Genomic DNA, 13,734 nt, shown 5'->3' on the forward strand with positions numbered 1-13,734 from the left:
TTTCTACATGACATGGGCACCCCAATTTGTCTTATTTTCAGTGTTCACTTCATTTCATATATAAATATTCACGTCTTATATGAAAAGCGTTTACTTCAGTGTGATGCAAAGAAGAGGCTCATCTTTTTGAGGGACACTGAGTAGCTCCACTCCTTAGTTAAACTGAGACTCTGGCATCAGACAAATGGGTTTGCTGCCTTAATTCAGATGAATCATAAAATAATGGCTTAGGTTGGAAGGGACCTTCGAGATCATCTACTCCAATGTGCCTGCCATGGGCAGGGACGCCTTCGTCTGGACAGGGTTTCTCAAATCCTCATCCTACCTGGCCTTGAACACCTCGAGGAAGGGGGCATCCACACCTTTTCTGGGCAGTCTGTTGTAGAGTCTCACTACCTTTGTACTGATGAACCTCTTCCTAAAATCCATTCTTCTTCAGTTTAAAAGCATTTGCCCTTGTCCTGTTGGTGGACACTCTTATGAGAAGTCCCTCTGCAGCCTTCCTGTAGGTTCCCTTTAGATATTGGAAAGAAGCTCTTGGTCCCCCCTGGAGTCTTCTCTTCTTTAGGCTGAACAATCCCATCTCCCTCAACCTGTCCTTGTAGCGGAGGTGCTCCAGCCCCTGGATCATCTTTGTGGCCCTCCTCTGGACTCCTTGCAACAGATCTGTGTCCTTCCTGTGGTGGGGACACCAGAACTGGATACAGTATTCGAGGTGGGGTCTGACAAGAGCAGAGTAGAGGGGGAGAAGCACCTCTCTCTATCTCCTGGCCACGCTCGTTTTGATGCATCCTAGGAGAGAGTTGGTCTTCTGAGGTGCATGAGTGCACTGCTTCTTGTCATCCAGCACCCCCAAGGCCTTCTCTTCAGGGCTACTCTCAACCCCCTCTGTACCCAGCTTGGAACTGTGCCTGGGACTGGCCTTGTCATTTTGTGTTTTAATAAGCTGAAACCAGATGTGCACCAAACAGGACGATTCTTTTACCTCTAGAGCCATTTTAGGTAGGGCACATTTCACCTCCGTGAAGAGAATGTTTTATGAATGTAGGCAGCAGGTGCCAGGACTTGCTGGGAGATGGGCTGGACGGTGCTCACCCCGCCTGTGCCCATCTCCCGGCAAGTCCTGGCACCTGCTGCCTACACATGAATTTTAGGAAATAGAAGTCAGGGGCATAGTGTGCACATTTAGTAGCATGTATCTCTGAAATACAACGGTACTAGCATATTTTTTTTTAACACCTATCTTTTATTGATTTTAATTTTGAGCTATCCACTAATTATACTTGTTATTTCCTAAACTAACTATAGATAAAGTTAATACAAAGTTCTATCTATTTATCCACATCCCATGCGGAACCAGAGAACGAAGCGCTTCTTCCTATTCTTTTCTTTTTTCTTTTCCTTCTGTTTTTGTAATGGTGATGTTTGGGCCGGAGGACTTAATTTCTCTGGATCCGATGGGTGACCAGGCTGTGTTTCATCCAACTCTTTGGCCTTCTGGTCAGCGTGGCTCATGTTTTCTCCTGTGGATGTTTCATGTAGCGGAGCAGTAACCAGAAGGTCTTGGGTGGTCACTGGGGAAGGCTGCTTTTTTGATCTCCTGCGCGCCCTTCTCCTCCGCTTCTTTTGAGTGCCTCCTGGCCCTAACTTCATGGAATCCCCTGTGTGACAAGGCTGTGTTCCATCTGACCCTTTTTCCTTTTGCTCAGCGTGGGTCACGTTTTCCTTTGCTGAGGTTCTATGTTCTGTATCAGGAACCACGAGGTCTTCAGTGGTCCCTGGCAAAGGCTGCTTTTTTGCCTTCCTGCGTGGCCTTCTCCTACGCTTCTTCTCAGTGCCTTGTGGACTTAATTTCTCCAAGTCCTCCGTGTGACCAGGCTGTGTGAGAGATGGAGAATGCTGCATTACTATCCATACCACCACCACTACTTTAGAGAAAGCCTTCCAGAAGATGAAAGAAGTTGTCAAGTAGACGGGAGAGCTCCAAGCTATGGAACTGAAGGATTGGCGAACTGATCCCACTGCCATGGATCACCTTCCAGCTCAGGAAGCTGGGACAAACAGGGTGGTGGGAATGGATTATAGAAATGGGGGCATTTGCATTGAGTGTCATATTAATTTGTAGCAGAATGTGTAGAGGAATGGCCTGAGCATGCGTACACAGCCCCATGCTTGAGGCACTCAGGTGCTAAGTATGAGATGGGAGGCGTGAGCTTGTGTCAAGCCCACCTGTGCTAAGCCCCCCTCCCAGTTAGGGTTTGCCTCAGCTGCGCATGAGCAGGATTGGGGGGGCCAATAAAAGGGGAGCTTCCGAACACACGCTTGGCTCACTCTGGAGCAGCCAAAGGAGGAGGTCAGCTGAGTCTGGAGCAGAAGCACCAAACGAGGCTAGCCAAGTCTAAAGGCAGCAAAACCGGAGCACTGACTGTGCCCCTTGGTGAGAACACCTCTTTGACTTCGGAGCACTGTATGCCAAGAAAGGTTTGCCTGCTTTAATTGGCCTTAAAATTGTCGTTGTGTTTATTTGATGTTTTGTAATGTGCTTTTTAAGTGCTGTCTCCTCATCTTTTCCTTCTGTCTGTTGTCCTCATCTTTTCCTTCTGTCTGCTATAGAAAAATCACCGCAAAGGACAAGGGCACAGAGTGTTTGAGGCAGTGGGTGGTGTGCGAGACCCGTCCTCAGGAGGGGTATTCTGGGAAGTGTTGTGAAACACCAGTGTAAGCTGCCTGAACAGAGCCTCATGAGCATTCCAAAGGGATTGCGGGAGAGGGGGGAGACAGCAATAGGGGTCTGAGCTGTCCTTTCAGTCTGCTAAACATCTTGTGCATCTTGCTGCTAGATACCTAGTGCAAAAAGAGATCTATAAGCTATCTATATATAAGCTATCTATAAGATCTATAAGCTTCCAGCATCTCAAATCAGGGCATCTCCTTGAAATCCAGAAGAGAAACTTGTATGAGGATGGACACTGGGGAAAGGTTTTGTTCATAATGAAAACTCTTCAGTAAAGCATACAATTATAAGTTTTCCTCGAGCTATCTAGCAGGGCGTTCCTCACTTGTTAGTGTTAAAAATGGTATTGTTACCTGTACAGATTGGTGCTGATGCTGGCACTGAGAAGAGGTCTCCTGTAAAGAGTTCATCTGAGCCTTGTCGAATTGTTTTCTCACAGCTGCCAGGCCACCAGGCACAGTACAGAAGTTGGCTTTCTCTGAAGTCTAGAGTGGTAAAATAAGGCCAGTTATATTACATTTGTGCTAGGAAGGTACTCCTATGGGGTGATTATATTTTTGGGGGGAAGTAGTTAATAGCAGTATAAGCTATAATGCTTACAAATTTCAAATGGAAACACGTGGAAGAACTTGGTTACGTCTGTAGCCTCTTACAGGCGCCTTCCACTGATGTAGTCTACAAACCCTACTTATTTTAGCAGTATTCCTAAATTAACATCAGCGTTTAGAATGAATACAGTATTGAGTTATTTTTCCAAGCATTGCCATCAAAATACAAAACACCTCTGAAGTGTTAATATTAACTGCTGAATCTCACTGTACCATATTAGGACTACTACTTGTCAACCAAAAACGAGGACCTACAAATTATAAACTTCTTTGGGGATTTTGCAATCTAGAATTAAACCCTGGTTGCTAAACGGCCTGTGTGAGATAGCTGCTACTCTTGTTGCATTTCCCTTTCTGTCCAAGACAGTTTCTGAGGGCCCGGTGGTTGCCTTTGTAGTTTTAGGGATCAGCCATGTATTGCAGCTAAATAATACTCTGTCTTTGCAGGAATGACTCTGGCAGCCATAAGTACTGTTTCTGGCTATTTCATATGACAGTACATAGGAGCTGAGATCTGAAGAGCTGATTTTAAGATATTTCTGACTCTTAGGTGTGTAGTGAAGTGGTATTGCTCTGTTTTAACAGATGATAAAATCTGTTAGCCAAATACTTTGTGTGCTGCTTATTATTAATATTAAACTTTGCTCTAAAATACCTAATCCCTATTTGGTTTCAAATTTTGACCGTCACTAGGAATGTAGGATATTTTACTTTGGAAAGCTAACAGCATTCAGATAAGAAAACATGGAAATCTTACATCAGCAAAGGAGGTGGTACTCTGTCTGTTGGACACAGCAGCCTTGTACAAAGCCAGTCTCTCTCTCAGGGAGATGGTCTCCTGGAAATCCAGAGGTGTGTTGTCGGTCCCAGGAGTGCTCTTTTTAGGTTTGCAAGAACCCACTGTAAGTAGAAAGAGACATTGTATTTCCTATGAAGGAAACAGGTACTCTTTTCCAAATCTTGAAAGAAAAGCAGTACAACTAAAACTTTATCAAAATTACAAACTCCATTTTAACCTTATTTCAAGATACGAAAAGTCATCTATAAGCATCTGCAATTCAGCCACAGTGAATGTGGAGACAGCAGTTCAGAGTGCTCCTGAAAGAGCAGCAGTGGGTTACTAGCACTAGGAAAGTTTCCTTTGCTTTCTACAGAATGTGACTGTATTAGAAGAATTCCATGCAGCCAGGCACAAAAACGTCTTTCTGGTAGAGGTGGACCATCAAAAAGGTTTAGGAGACCACTACCTTGGAGTAAAGCAAGACATGAGATCAATATGGCAATGCTAACCTTCAGAGATCTTGCTGTGGTCATTTTCTGATGACATCTTTTCAAAGATTGCTCGCCCTCTTTTCACAGCTGACTCCTTCAGAGGACTGACAGAAGGGCTCCCAGGCTCAGTCTTCAGTGCTAATGTAAGTGAACTTTTTTCTGTTTCCTGTCAGAAAGACATCAAGAGTATGTGTGGTAAAAGCCATTGGTAGGAAACAGGAGTGGGGTTTGGTGGGAGGAATGAGGTGGGAGTTTGAAGAAGGCACAGAAGAAGGGGGTGCTGTTGTGAGAGAGGTGTTTCCCACAATGCCATAGAATCAATTTTTGTAATACCAGAAATTCTGTTATCTCTCGTCCTTATTCCCATTTATCTTCCCTCGGGAAGGTGAAGGGGGGAGGGGGAGAATTGACAAAATATTCTGTCCTCTGGTCTTTGCTCTGTGCAAACCACTGAAGCTGTGACCCACGGTGAAAGACATTTAGCCACAATAAAATTATTGAAGTTGTCCTAATTAAGATAACTTACAAAGTTTTTGGTCCCCTATAGTACTGTGAAATATTTTTTTAAGATTAAAAAAGGCCAGCTTCACCTGAGATCATTAAAAGAAAAATCACTGACTTTTCTCAATGAAACCTCTGATGGCAAAGACAGGTTGCAGTTTGTCCAGACCTTTCATTTTATGTCAGTGAAAGCCAGTGGGTGAAGTGACAGCAGGTTTCTCAGTCGAAAGGGAGTCAATACTGTTCTACAAATAAGAAGCAATTGCTTCAAAAAAGTTTTAGAGTGTTTGTAAGCTGTTCCATTTGAGAGTCTTCTCTCAGACCATAGTGTCTAGTTTCTTCACCCCAAAAAAATACCAAGCAAGCACCATTGCACACTGACTTACCTGACAGGTTGGCAGATAGTGCCAGATAGAAAATACTAAAAGAACCTTGATTAATACCATTGTGGAATACAGGAAGTTACAGAACACGCCTCTATGTCAAGGCCACCTCAAGGTGTCCCTCCAGCCCAGGCACTTACCTTTTTAGCACCCAGGGCCTCAAAGCGGTTCCTCAGCTCCTTCACACTGACAGGGAAGGGCTGGGTGTGCTGAGAGCCATCTGGGTTCTCCTGGAGCCCGTCTGCCCTGCTGCTTCCTGCCGACACTCGGGCCACGGTGCTGCTGCAGCTGATGGTGTGCGGCAGACGGGCCCGTGGTGCTGGTGAGCGTGGGAGCACTGGGCCTGGTCTTGAAGCGGCAGCAGACTCCCATTTCTGCACAAGTAGCCCTACGGAGCCCTTGTGCAGGGGAAAGTCTGCCAGCTCCAGCGTGGCCTGCCAATAGAACATGTACCTGGGGTCAGAGACAGAGCTCTTGGTGGGGCAAAAAAAGAAGGGTTTCCGACCTGTGTAAGAAGGCACAGGCAACTCAGGGTAATCTCGTTTGGTAATACGGAGAGAAACTGAGGAAGGCCAAAGCCCATCTGGAACTGAACATGGCCACCGACATAAGAGGGTAATAAAGAAAGTTTCTATAAATCCACCAAGACTACAAAGAGAGCCTGGGCCAATCTCCATCCCTTACTGGATGCAGAGGGCAACATTGCAAGCAAAGAGGAGGAGAAGGCTGAGATACTTAATGCCGCCTCTGCCTCCGTCTTTCACAGTCAGACCAGCTACCGCCAGAGTGTTGAGCTTCCTGAGCTGGAAGATAAGGACGGAGAGCAGATGCTATTCTAGCAAATGTTGCAAGGTTGCAGTATTTTGAGGTAAATCACACTGGAGCACTAATTCTTGTGTCTTAGCTGGAAATTCAGTGCATTTTCCCATGGAATAAGAGACGACTAAAAAGTGCATTGCTCATATTCTTGGGACTTGAGGAAAGTCGTGCTTATTTTTTTTCCTTTTATCCCCTCATTCTCACTTACTGCATGAGCAATATCAGGCTCCACACTAGACAGCCCATTAAAAAAAAAAAAAAAATCAAAAAAACCCCACTGACTTGTATATTTGTAGGGAGTGTGTCTTACCGCGGTGTTCTTCTCAAATAAGTTTTCTTTCGCGAGCATTGCTGAGCTCACAGTCTGCCTGTTTAAAAGAAGACGAATTTTGTGTTAGAAGTTTGTTCCTTTTTCTCTTTTCTTCTTCCTGCCCCGTCCCCAAATCTTTAATGGTTTAGATTCATCTCTGGAAGCTTTTGGTCTTTTTAACTATTTTTCTTATCAATACAATCACTATAGAACGAGTGCTAGCTTTCCAGTCTATGCTGTTTGTTGGCTACAACAAATGAATTCAAAGAAGGAAATCCAAATAAAATTAAGAATTTTAAATCGTAAAACTTGTAAAGTGCAGGTAACTTTGCAATTATTGAAGATAGTCCTATTTGCTGGAAAAGAAAAACAAACAAACAAACAGAGACCTGAGAATCTAATCCCAGATGCTAAGGAAACTGGATAGTTATTCAATTCTGTCTTTTGCTTCAGAATCCCTGTAAGCAACACTCAGACCCTCTGTCAGCAGATGTAGATTACAGCAAGAGTGAATGTTTACAGACTATTTCTTGTAGCCCAGTTTAGAGTTGCAGAATGATTTTGCTTGGCAGGGATGTCTGTAGGTCCTCTGTTTCTACCTCCTTTTTTTCTGCTCACATAGAGCTGTGTCTGTTCCCAACTTACATGTCTCCTCGTTTGCTCGGAGAGCCTTCTACCCACGTGTGTCTCGATGGCACGTCCGTAGGTAAAGACAGCAGGCAAGAGGCGCTGCCTTCTGAAGCAGACCCAGATGGATTCTGGTTGCTAGGCACGCTCCAAGTCCTCACAATCAAGCTGGCCTTCTAGAACTCTAGACCAGCCTATTAGCAGGTGGGGACAGAACCTGTTTTGTAACAGGTTTTCCCCAAATGACCTGGTGTCCTTAGGGACACAATTTTGTTATGACTCTTCACGAGGTCATAAAAGCCCCCAGATATGGGCAGCACCTCTTTTTCATTGCAATTCTCAACTACTTGCCTAACTTGAGATTCTCTCTAACATTCAGCGAGGCAGAAATGTTCTGCGAGCATTGGTGTGCCACGCGTGGTTTTCTTTGGTTTTAATTTGTTTTCCCTTCTCTCTTTTAGTAATATTATGGAGACTTTTCTTTCGTTCAGGCTAATCGTCCTTCCCCAATAGGAAGTTTAAAGGACCCTTCAGCTAAGTACAGGGTACACCGGGGGTTCGCTCTGTCACCCGCTTTTGTGCCACGTGTTTGCCCCTTTGAAAGTATAGCAGCGCTTATACTGGTATAAAACTTAGTGTGCAGCAAGTTGATCATTGATGACCCTGTACAGAGCAGGAGCAGCATCATTTGAGGCAGCTGTACTTTGAGCATGTCTCCCAGACTTTGTCACCTGTTCCATGCAATCTGTACCAGATTTCCAATTTCATAAATTTTTTTGGTACCGTCTGTTTTCTTTATTGGGGAAATAAAATAAATTTGGCATTCACAAAACCCTATTACAGAATACTTGGAAGTTTTCTCTTTAAATAAAGTTTATGTTCAGCCTGGTTTTCCACCAGGGAGACTAATAGGGAAAATCCTAGTAAGGAAAGACTAGTCCTGTCAGTATGTCTTTAGCTCAAGGCATCATCTTGCCCAGCTAAGCCCTTCACAGGCTGGGATGTGCTCACTACCTGAGGGCTGTGGCCGGGAGAATGCCTTAGAGCACTTCTCCTCAGAATGTTTAGATGAAAATGTGGCCTCGGTAAGAGAACAAAGCTTTTAAAAGAGAGTGAGACCCAAGGGATTAAGAGGCAATATTTTCAGGTTGATTTGGGAAGGTGTCTTCTGGTCCTCTAGTTCTACCTCGTTTTTATCCTGCTCACATAGGGCTGTGTCTGTTCCCAACTTACATGTCTCCTCGTTGCCTCAGAGAGCCTTCAGCCCACGTGTGTCTCGATGGCACGTCCGTAGGTAAAGACAGCAGGCAAGAGGCACTGCCTTCTGAGGCAGACCCAGACGGATTCGAGGGCTGTGAGGTCACAATGGCACTTCCCAGTCCTCACAACCAAGGTGGCCTTCTAGAACTCTGGTTGTGTATTTGTGTGGTCAACAAGTGCCTTGCTAGGGCCATAGTCCAAAGTGGGCATCCAGAAGGTGGAGATTTTTAAAGGAGAAAAGCCCTACCAGCTTCCCCAGAGTAGACTGGATCTGCAAGCCCTCCCCCTGCGTACACACGGGTCTGCCATTTTACGGTGCCACCGTTTTGTTCTCCATCATAGCCCTTGTCTCTCCTGGTGACTGCTGGCAAGCGCGGCCACCCCTGTCCCCACAGGCAGCGGCACCTCAGGAGAGGAAGCCCCGGTGGCAGCACACAGGGAGGCCAAGGCTTTGGTCAGTGCCATTTCCCACGTGGCTTTGAGTGGTGCAGAAGGCATTTCCTATAGCAATTGTTTGGTTTTTATTGTACATTTTCCAGCCAGAGTGGACTTTTTTTAAAAAAAACCAATAAATCAAAGGAGAGTGTTGAAATGTGAAATCTGGTCTGAGTCTTTTTACAGGCATTGTTTGTCCACTTGTTACTCATAATGCAAACACGGTATTGCCACGTGACTACTTGAAAAATTGTATTTAGTTTCATATGAGAGAGATGCAGAAACAGAAAAAGAAATGCCTGCAATATCTGTTATATGTTTTATTAATGAATAGGTAGTGTCCATTTTTTTGTATTTCTTTCACTAGGAAAATTCTGTCATAGAAGGAAAATACTGAAAATTGGTTATGTGTAGAGTCTTTTCAAGAAAAAAAGGATTATAACTGTGAGCTCCTGTATTTAGATAAGTTAGTGGTTGAGGACAGCATAGCATAAATCCAGAATTTGACTTTAATGTGTCTTAAGGGAAAATATAGAGGTGAAAAGAGAATTTTATTTTTTTTTTAGTTCAAAACCAGGAAGGAGTTTCCTTGTGCCACAGCAAGATTTTTTTCCTCTTGCTGCAATTACTGACATTAGTAACTGCTGTACAGTGATAAAAAACAGAATATTGGACTGGTCTGGTAGAGCTGTGGCTATGATACGCTACGCTTTGTAGAACTGCAGGATAGTATGATAGGACACCTGTTTTTTGTTTCAAGTGTGACTTACTGTTTCTTCAAAACTAATCCTCATTCCTGGAGGAAGAGAATTAGCCACTCGCTGAGAGAAGAGAGTCAAAAGCTAAGGAATCCATGAGAGGAAAGCCCTGCACGTCTGTGTCTGTTCCCTGCTAAGCCCAATCTTGATTGTGAATTATCCGAGGAGGTGTGCTCCCTACTGTATGGCATTTTTGCATGTTAACTGTACGTATTCTTTCCTGTGGGAATAAAAGTTTTGCTGTAGTCCATTTTTCCTGCCATTTTGAGAAAGGGCCTTTTATTAAAGGAAGCAGAAAGGTTTGTATTTTGTCAGGCTGTTTTCAGAGGCAATAGTATGTTGGTGTAAATGGGTTCTTCTTATCCTTACTGATGTCTGTCCATTAAATTGCAGGATTTCATCAGGACACGCAGGAGAATGAAAACTAGCACTGCACTGACTTAAGGTAAAGATACTGCAGCCCTATTTGTTTTTTACTTGAATTACTGACTTAGACAAATGACTGGCTTTAGACAAATCTCACATATGTTTCATGGATTTTGTTGTTGTTTTTTTGTTTTGCCTTTGCAGGAATTTTGCGGGTGTTATTTTCAGTTTTCAGCTACTGAAAAAACAATGTAATTTAGATGTATTTGCTAATGCCTTGTGTTTTTAAAAATAGTTAATCATGGTTACAAGCAAATGGCTGAAGATGATAGAGGGATCTTCTCAAAATAATTTTAAAATGTTTACAGTGGCCTTTAGGCTAATGCCTTTTCTCAGAGTTGTCCAACAGAGGTATCCAAGTGCCTTGCCAGAAGGCTGATTATTCATCCGAGAACATTCAAAGCCGGAAGTCTCATGGAAATCTCAAGGAAGTCTCTTTAGCAGCTGACCCATTTCTGGAGACTTGGGGTGATTGGCGGGTTATGGGTTACGGACTTGGTTTTGTGTTGGTTGTAGGGGCAGTGGTGGGAGGTCCTGTTGGGGGTTGAAAGTTTGGGGTGGGGCCTGTTGAGGGTGTGGGCATATTTTTTGTTGGTATAGATTTTGGCAGGGGCGTAGCGGGTTTGTTCTTGGGGGGTAGGACTGGCTTTGTTTGCGGGGTGGGGCTATTGTTGACGCTGTTTGTTGTGTTAGAGCTTGTGCGGGGCTTGTCACGCGGAGCTATTTGGGCGGTTTAAGGCGGGGGGGGGTGTCGGAGAATAGTTTACTGGAAGATTCCAGCTTTGGGAGTTGGAGATAGAGATTTAAGTCCTTTTTTTCTGATAAGGCTCTAAGAAAAACTCATAAGAAGGGGAGTAGTCTTCACTCTTTGGTTTACAACACCAGTGTTTTTCTAAACTATTAGAGTATTTTAGTAGTTGCGTCTTTTGTTCTCTAGGGTGCTTGAGCCGCTAAGGAATACTTTAATGGTTTTCTATGCCTAATTTTGCATCCTGGATACTATTTCAATATCATTTTTATGTAACATGGGCACCATGGTAAAGAAGGTGTGTCTTATATTCAATGTTTACTTCATTTAATATATAAATATTCATGTCTATATTACTGTGCTCTTATATGAAAAGCGTTTACTTCAGTGTGATGCAAAGAAGAGGCTCATCTTTTTGAGGGACACTGAGTAGCTCCACTCCTTGGTGAAACCGAGACTCTGGCATCAGGCAAATGGGTTTGCTGCCTTAATTCAGATGAATCATAGAATAATGGCTTAGGTTGGAAGGGACCTTCAAGATCATCTACTCCAATGTGCCTGCCGTGGGCAGGGACACCTTTGTCTGGACAGGGTTTCTCAATCCTCATCCTACCTGGCCTTGAACACCTCGAGGAAGGGGGCATCCACACCTTCTCTGGGCAGTCTGCTGCAGAGTCTCACTACCTTTGTACTGATGAACCTCTTCCTAAGATCCAGTCTAAACCCATTCTTCTTCAGTTTAAAAGCATTTGCCCTTGTCCTATTGGTGGACACTCTTATGAGAAGTCCCTCTGCAGCCTTCCTGTAGGTTCCCTTTAGATATTGGAAGGAAGCTCTTGGTCCCCCCTGGAGTCTTCTCTTCTTCAGGCTGAACAATCCCATCTCCCTCAGCCTGTCCTTGTAGCGGAGGTGCTCCAGCCCCTGGATCATCTTTGTGGCCCTCCTCTGGACTCCTTGCAACAGATCTGTGTCCTTCCTGTGGTGGGGACACCAGAACTGGATGCAGTATTCGAGGTGGGGTCTGACAAGAGCAGAGTAGAGGGGGAGAAGCACCTCTCTCTATCTCCTGGCCACGCTCCTCTTGATGCATCCTAGGAGAGAGTTGGTCTTCTGAGGTGCATGAGTGCACTGCCAGCTCCTGTTGAGCTTCTTGTTATCCAACACCCCCAAGTCCTTCTCTTCAGGGCTACTCTCATCCCCCTCTGTAGCCAGCTTGGAACTGTGCCTGGGACTGGCCTTGTCATCTTGTGTTTTAATAAGCTGAAACCAGATGTGCACCAAACAGGACGATTCTTTTACCTCTAGAGCCATTTTAGGTAGGGCACATTTCACATCCGAGAAGAGAACGGTTCATAAATTTTAGGAAATAGAAGTCAGGTGCATAGTGTGCAACGGTACTAGTATATTTTTTTTTAACACCTATGTTTTATTGATTTTAATTTTGATCTATCCACTAATTATGCTTAAGTTATTACCTACACTAACTATCGATAAAGTTATTACAAAGTTCTATCTGTTTATCCACATCCCATGCGGAACCAGAGAACGAAGTGCTTCTTCCTATTCTTTTCTTTTTTCTTTTCCTTCTGCTTTTGTAATGGTGATGTTTGGGCCGGAGGACTTAATTTCTCTGGATCCGATGGGTGACCAGGCTGTGTTTCATCCAACTCTTTGGCCTTCTGGTCAGCGTGGCTCATGTTTTCTCCTGTGGATGTTTCACGTAGCGGAGCAGTAACCACAAGGTCTTGGGTGGTCACTGGGGAAGGCTGCTTTTTTGATCTCCTGCGCGCCCTTCTCCTCCGCTTCTTTTGAGTGCCTCCTGGCCCTGACTTCGTGGAATCCCCTGTGTGACAAGGCTGTGTTCCATCTGACCCTTTTTCCTTTTGCTCAGCGTGGGTCACGTTTTCCTTTGCTGAGGTTCTATGTTCTGTATCAGTAACCACGAGGTCTTCAGTGGTCCCTGGCAAAGGCTGCTTTTTTGCCTTCCTGCGTGGCCTTCTCCTACGCTTCTTCTCAGTGCCTTGTGGACTTAATTTCTCCAAGTCCTCCGTGTGACCAGGCTGTGTGAGAGACGGAGAATGCTGCATTACTATCCATACCACCACCACTACTTTAGAGAAAGCCTTCCAGAAGATGAAAGAAGTTGTCAAGTAGACGGGAGAGCTCCAAGCTATGGAACTGAAGGATTGGCGAACTGATCCCACTGCCATGGATCACCTTCCAGCTCAGGAAGCTGGGACAAACAGGGTGGTGGGAATGGATTATAGAAATGGGGGCATTTGCATTGAGTGTCATATTAATTTGTAGCAGAATGTGTAGAGGAATGGCCTGAGCATGCGTACACAGCCCCATGCTTGAGGCACTCAGGTGCTAAGTATGAGATGGGAGGCGTGAGCTTGTGTCAAGCCCACCTGTGCTAAGCCCCCCGCCCAGTTAGGGTTTGCCTCAGCTGCGCATGAGCAGGATTGGGGGGGCCAATAAAAGGGGAGCTTCCGAACACACGCTTGGCTCACTCTGGAGCAGCCAAAGGAGGAGGTCAGCTGAGTCTGGAGCAGAAGCACCAAACGAGGCTAGCCAAGTCTAAAGGCAGCAAAACCGGAGCACTGACTGTGCCCCTTGGTGAGAACACCTCTTTGACTTCGGAGCACTGTACGCCAAGAAAGGTTTGCCTGCTTTAATTGGCCTTAAAATTGTCGTTGTGTTTATTTGATGTTTTGTAATGTGCTTTTTAAGTGCTGTCTCCTCATCTTTTCCTTCTGTCTGTTGTCCTCATCTTTTCCTTCTGTCTGCTATAGAAAAATCACCGCAAAGGACAAGGGCACAGAGTGTTTGAGGCAGTGGGTGGTGTGCGAG

The sequence above is a fragment of the Heliangelus exortis genome, chromosome 6 (assembly GCF_036169615.1).
Source record: "Heliangelus exortis chromosome 6, bHelExo1.hap1, whole genome shotgun sequence".
NCBI classification, from domain to species: domain Eukaryota; kingdom Metazoa; phylum Chordata; class Aves; order Apodiformes; family Trochilidae; genus Heliangelus; species Heliangelus exortis.